Genomic DNA, 7453 nt, shown 5'->3' with positions numbered 1-7453 from the left:
AAGGAGCAATTTATTTTAGTAAGAGATCTGGCAATTCTGTTTAAGGGATGGTATATTCACATCCCCATTACAACTTGCTCTAGGTAAAACAGATAAAATTCTTGCATTTTTCACTGGGAATATTGTCAAGACAACTTTTAGTGCAGCTATTTTGAGAAATTTCTAATACCATACCATTAAAAAAGACATGATTTACTATACTTCTACACTTCATCCACGTCCTCAGCTTTATCCACTTTTCAGCTTTACAGCCATTCCAGTGCTGACAGCCATTCTGATTGTGTTAGGAACAATTTGAAATACAGATTGTGACCACCACTAGTTCCTATCACCACTGTGGTGGGCTGTGCTCTGCATTTGCAGTGATCAGAGGCTGATGGAGACCCATGGCATGGCCAATATCTATTGGGTTGGGCTGGACCTCCAAAGGCCACCACTTACAGGGCCTGGCTACTAGTTTATGTTATTCTTTTGCTTTTGGTTTTATTTTATTTTCCTTTTAAATCACTATGAGCTGTACTCTGCAGAAACAGTGAGGGGATATGCTTATCCTGACGTCTTGGGGACACTGAAGGGGCTTTGAATGACATACAGAGTTTTGAACATATCTAATGGGAATTATATAGGATGACCATGTTAGAGATACTAAAACATTGGGACTATATTAGGCTGGATTAGATATGACCTTTTTATGAATGTGGACTAATAAACTGCTGTTTGCAATAGAAGCCTCACCCTACTTGCCATCATGCTGCTGGCAGCATTGCCAGCCTTGTGAGCTCAGTTGTCAGGGAGGTGACTGAAATAACTGACAGCCTGGCTCAAAATCTCATTGCTATTAGATCTGATCCTCTAATTTTGCTCTCACATTTTCTCTTTCACAGTCTGGCAATTAAGCTGCTGTCCTGCTGGCCCAAGTGCAAGCCAAGGAATAAACTATGGCAGTGTAAGGTGCTGTTGAGCTGTATAACTGCCTCACACCAGGGACTGGGCTGGCAGCACTGTTTTCATAAATAGAAGTAGTCTCCCTAGTCCCAGTACTTCTCTGTCTTTAACAAATTGTATCAGCAGATTCTTTGAACAAAGGGAGAGATGCTCTTTGTGTTTCATAGCCCAGAGAGAGATATAGTGGGAAAACGAAGAGCTCTCTATCATTGACATGGGGGAAAAAGGCGATCAAATGCAGGTTGTTTAATGTGAGTTTCCCCACACACCTGTAGGCCAAAATTAATTTCTAGTGTGAGACTGTGTCTAATGGATGAATACATCGCTCTTCCATATGAATGCTGGCAAGTTGTGCATGGGATCTGCCCCTGCATTTACTTGGCTCTGGCAAGCTCAAGTGAGTTTATGGCACGCCCAGCCTGAACACTGCAGTCATGCCAGCAGGTCTGCTCCTGGGTCTAGCAGATCCATGCACTGGCAGAGTTTTGCCTTTGCAACACAGGAACATCTAACTTAAGGATTATCATAAGCTTTGTCTTCCTTATTTTCCCCCTTTGTACTATCTGGCTCCTGATCTCTTCCAAATTGGATTATCTTCTTATTCTTTCCAGTTCCCCTGAAATCACTGAAGTCAGTGTAGTATATGTGATGGTGAGATTGCAATAGAGAAGATTAAGAAAATACAATGGGTTTTACATGCAAAAATAAAGACCCAGTCCAAGTAACAGCATGTAATCCAGGACACTAAAAGCACAAGGCAAAATACAATGGAGAAAACAATATCTTGAAGTGGAGAGAGGTAAAAGACAGAGGGAAGGGTCAAGATGAAGTAGCAAGCACAGAAGAAAACAGTGCACAAAGAGATATACCGTGTGTCTGACTAAGACAGCAGTATTGTAGAAACCACAGGGAAGGGAACAAAAAGAGGGAAGACTGCATGAAGCAGGGAGGATAGAAACCTTTGGGACAACTGAACAACAGAGAAACAAAGTAGAAAGCTGAGAATGTGGGAAGCTTTTCCTCAAACAAAAAAACAAGTGTAGAAAAATGTAATAAAATTGTGTGCAGAATTCATCCTGTTCAGACCCATTTACTCAGCAGCAGTGATTACTGCAGCAACCAGCAATGGAGGAGCTCTCGAGGTCATCTCATCTGACTGCCTACAAAGCAGAGAAATTCTCAGAGCCAATAGTGTCTTTTATTTGCTCCCCCTGGCTTTTAATAATGACTAAATCTAAACTGAGCTGTCGGCAATATGAGTTATGTTCTCTGTGAGCAGTAACAATATGTGTTTTATCCTGATGATAAGGGGGACCGTGGAGGTGAGGAAAGTTGCAGGTTACAGTGAGTATATTAGCAAGGACAGAAGTTACAATGATGGCCTCTTTCTAGAGAAGCAATTCTAGTTTGTCTGTCCTTCCACTGTTCACTCCAGAAGACAGGCCTCAAGGAGGACTGCAAATAAACTCGGGTCTATGGTAGAGCTCAGCCCTCTAATATGAGATCAGGTTCTCTTTGACCACAGGCTGCACAGATAAAAATGTACACATCTGTGTATAGTATGTGGTTAAATACACACCAGGATGCCTTGGACATTCTGGCTCTGCTGCAAGTATTTCATTATAGCAGTTTGAGAAACATTATTATTATACAATACAGTACAGTCCTGCTTTCATCAAGCATTACGCTGCATGGAGAGTTAGATGACAGGAATGCTTGGGAGATCATTAACACCACAGGGCAAGTGATGTTGCCTGACAGAAGAAGTAAAACTCATAACAGTCCAGTGACTATCATGCAAGTTTGTTGAAAACTGAATAGGAGCAACTTACTCTGAACCTAATAGGAATGATGTACCACAGCTGAACCATGTGTAGAATCTGCAGCCCAAGCTGTCTGACTATGCCAAGCTCTCAGCGTGAATAACGGTGCTAAGCTTTGGGGGTTGTTTCTTGGTCATCCTCTAAGTGCACCACTGAGTGCTTTGAAATACATTTTAGAAGTTTCTGAAGCAAGGTAGAAATAGATCTAATCATGGTTTAGATTTTTATTTCTAAAAGTAGGCACATAATTGCACATTCTGGGCTTCCTGTTTGCTGGAGCGATAGAAATTTCTGGATCAAAGCATGGCATTTAGCCATGTAGTTCACTAGATGCAGTACATCCAACATTGCCTAACAAGACTGAACTTTTGTATGGGAACATTGCTAAATATAACTCAGTTTCTACTGGTCTCCACAGGATGACACGAGTAGCTCCATAATAGCTGGATATCAAAAAAACAGAGACAGAGAAAGCAGACCTGAAAAGAGGGCAGTTCTCTCCCCAGGCCTATCCCCAAAAGGAAGGAGAGTGGGATATCATGTGAGAGGATGTCAAGACACAGAAGCCAAACTACACACATATTGCAGGTGCTTTGGAAGCTCAGTTTTAACAACCCCTGTGAGGGTGGCATCCCTATGTCAACCTCTGTGTCCCAGGCCAGGGGCAGAAGATAGTAGGAAATGACCCCTCTGCTCAGGGGTGGTTACACTGCCTGCAGCCCTTCCCCCTGGGCTGCAGGTGCTGAGACATCTCTGGTGCTCCATGGAGGGAGAGGGACAGGAGCCAGCATCCACCTGGCTTAATGTAGTCAAGCTCCAGCATGGACGTCTGTCCCTGAGCTGCTCAGGCTGGGCTGTCCTTACAGCCTGCAGGCCTATAGTCAATATAACTAATCAAGTTAAGGCTCCATTTCATCTCATCCTGGAATCGATGCCTAAAATTGTTCATATGAAGGAAACACTCAACATGCATTTACTTCCTGAATGCTAGTATAGAGAAATAAAACAGTCTGGACTCCTCTGTCTCCTACAAGGGAGTTCAGGTCAACTGTGTATATCGTGGATGTCTCAAATTATCTGAGAGAAGTGTGATGCCAAATGCTTTGTCTGCTCAGCTACAGCTAAGGGACCTGCTGATCACCACCCACAGATTTAAATCAGACACTCTTTTCCTAGCTGGGCCAGCCAAGAACTGAGCAAATGAATGCAGAGGGCTTGGCACAGGATCCATATGCAAAACAGTCCATGTTAGGGATCCCTGAAAAATGAGAGGAAAGGCTTTGGGTTTTTTTTCTGGAAGACATGGAAATCAAAGCACAGGGATCTCTCTTCATCTCCCTGGTTTTGCAACAAAGTAGGAAACAGAGAGGAAAAAACAAGTAGCTTATTTCTGTAGGCCACAGGTTAGTCAATACATTGAACCTGAAGCTCAGCTAACTAGACTGACTAAACCACATGTGAAACAACCAGCATTTGTTTGGATACTTGCTTTGTTTTCTGAGGGTACTCAGTAAGCACCACTGGGTTTGCACTGCCCTAGTCCTCAGCTCCGTTCCATCTGGCTCAGATTGCAGCTCTCTAAGCCCCACATCACAACCCCCCAAGGCCTCTTCTGACTTGTTATCAGCCGGGAGAGAATCTGAAATGTAGAATTTAGTCCACAGTGCATTAAGTGAGTTTCCTACATAAAGCATAGTGCATTAAGGCTTGTTGCTGTGTCACGGGTTTCTAAAAGAAGCTAAACCAAAGCTCAAAACCACATATTTTCAGTAGGAAATCATAAATCTTCACGATTGTTTTGTCAGCCCTCCTCCTCCTCCTCCTTCTCTGCCCTCCTACGAAATTCTGTTTTCTAAGCTGATTTCCATCATTCCTTTCACCGTGAACCTGCCTTGCTACCATTGCTGGTTTCATGTATTTGACCACCCCATAGATAAAGAAAGGATGTTTTTTTCCTCCCACAAATACAGAGCATATATACTAGTGTTGGAGGGGAGGTATCATGTCCTCTTGCAGCATCCCTCAGGACCACAGGCTCCTTGGCAGGCAGGTCTCTTACTCAAGTTTTGTAGGCCTGGTGGGCACAGACCTGGAATGGGCACCTATTGCACATCACACGTGATCTCCAGGGAATGAACTTGCTGCTGCTTTCCCTCACTCTTGGTCAGTCTCATTCCGTGAGCTCCCTGCATCTGCTCTGCACTTGGAGTGACAGGGGCAGCACTGACTGAAAAACGTGAGTATCAGCTCCCTGCCCCTTTCCCTTGCTGGCGATGGTAGGAAGGGCCCGGCTCTGGGATCTGCTGGTTCTCCACGAGATGGTGGTAGATGCAAAGCGCTGGGCTGGAGCTGCCTGCGAGCGCCCGCTGCGCTTCCTTCCCCGAGGCAGCCGTATCCCAGCCTGCATCACATCTCTGCGGGCACCCATGGATGCCGGCAGCGCACTGTTTGCATTAGCGCTTAATTGTCTGCCTTCCTTCCTTCTCTACCTTTTGACGTTGCAGTCCCTGACCAGGAACTTCGGACTTGCTCTGCTTATTGACCCCTGTTCGCAGTGCTGCCACTCTACCGGCGGCGAGCGCCAGCGTCTCGCTCCAGAGGCCACTTGCAGCCGTGTTTCCCACACTCACTGTCTCAAGCCGCGCAGGGAAGAAGAGATGGCAGCTCTTAGCAGTGGCTGCACCTGGGGCAGAGCAGGATTATCTGCAAAGGGCAGGCAGAGAGATCCCTTCTCCCAGCCCAAGCTGCCCAGAGCTCTGGCACTGCACTCCTTAGGGAACATCTGTACAGAAAGCACCTTCTTAATATGCATCGCCCTGCACTAGGGTAGCCATCACGTTACAAAAGCCGTGTGAGCAGGACAGCTCAGGTTTGAAGCTTCATTATCAACTACACAGAAAATCGGGGATTGGCTTTTTCACTGGAACGAAAACCAGCATGTCCCTTCTGTATTTGCAGTTTAGTGTGGAAAAACATTATATAAATGGAAAGAAAAAGCTACCAGTTCTTATGCCCGAACACACATGCATTCCCCTGTGTGTTGGTGTTCTTGTTGCGGACATGCAAGCCACACGTTGGCCGGATTGCCAGGTCAGATGCCAAGAGATGCACTGCCAGAGTCCCAGAGTGTGCCCAGCACCAGCACATGCTTGCCCTTACAGCTCTGCCCCCTTGGCTTATAAACTGTAATATCTCTTCTGGTCCTTCCACACAGTTTGATGTAAGAGCTTCTCCCTGGTAAGAAGTTGGTGTGAAATGTTTCAAAAACACTCAGCCCATACCACTGCAGGGGTCCTGGGGATGGACAGTAGGATCACATGGGACGTCCCGCTCCAGGCTCCTGCCTCCAGAGGAGGCTCAACTTGCAGAGCCAGGGTGTCACCCACTGGTGACTGTGGCTTGCTGGGAGGACAGGTGAGTTTGGGTTCATTTGCACAGGAAAAAATAGCTGATATCCCAGTGCTCATCACTGCAGTCCGGCCAATGAGGTGATTCAAAGGCAAAACACATGAAGGGGAGAGCCCCACAGGACTGCGGTAGCCGAGTGCCGTGGGAGTGAATATGGGAAAGGGGAGGCTTGTGTCAGGGAAACTGTAAGACACCATCCACATCACATGTATCAGCTGGACCCAAATTCTGGGGTTTAATCCAAGACGCTGGCTGAGCTGCTGCTGTTGTGAACAAGTTAATCTTAACCAACACTGGATGAGCCTCTCAGCTCATAGTTGCCTCCTGACTGAGATCTCTACTGTTGGTGTGAAGCTGCTCTTTGGCTCTGCCCCTGTGCAAACTCAAGAGTCACTTAGATGGCAGGTGGTGTAAGAGGAACTTTTGGATTCAGAACAGAGAAGGACATGAGTCTTGGCAGAGTGCTGGGGTCTTACAGCCCTGCCTCTCAAAACCGACTTGCACAGTATAAAGATGCAAACTTCAGCTGCCCTGGCAGGTCAGCTTGTTTGAGGGGCCATAGGAGATGCTGAAACCCCACAAAATTAACCTCATGAGCCTGAACGTACAAGCTATTTGGGTGTTGCTAACACACAGTACTGGCATACTGTATGGCCGAGGAAGTGTGTGCTGTTGTGTCTGCTTCATGAAAAGAATTGCTTCTCTTTTCAGTTGAAGCCTGCATTCTTTACCGCAGCATCAAATCTCATGTTTCTTTTCTACTGTCAAAATTCTTCCAGGCAGAAGTTAGTAATACCAGCTAGCCACTTTGGTTATAGCAACACTGACCTCACCTGGGTGGCAGGACTGAATCTGAGCACTGTAAAGACACATTGGTGCTGGACAATTCTCAGGAGGAGAAACTGATACTCAGTGAACAAAACACAGTATTTGCTTACATGAGGAAGCAGAACACTTAAGATATTCTGTACATGACTTAGCTACTCTCTGCTTCAGCCCTTTGGTTTAGTTAAACCTTTCTAACCTCAATTGTATAGCCAAGCTGTCTTGGCATATTACTGGGTTTGGCTCAAGTAGCCAAACTTCGTTACACGGAAAGCAAATCTGAGATATGTGCAGCCATAAAATGGATTCACTGAAGACAACCAGTTAAAAACAAAGACTGATCCAAACCACAGCCTATCCCATATTGCTCCTTGAGTCCAAATGTTCTGAGAGTTCAAGGCTGAGGGAAGGAAAGATGCAAGCTACATATGTAACTGCATCTCAGTTTTTGG

Source organism: Pithys albifrons, chromosome 2 (genome assembly GCF_047495875.1).
Source record: "Pithys albifrons albifrons isolate INPA30051 chromosome 2, PitAlb_v1, whole genome shotgun sequence".
NCBI lineage: Eukaryota > Metazoa > Chordata > Aves > Passeriformes > Thamnophilidae > Pithys > Pithys albifrons.
The sequence above is the reverse complement of the archived record's forward strand: the minus strand, read 5'-3'. Positions refer to the sequence as shown.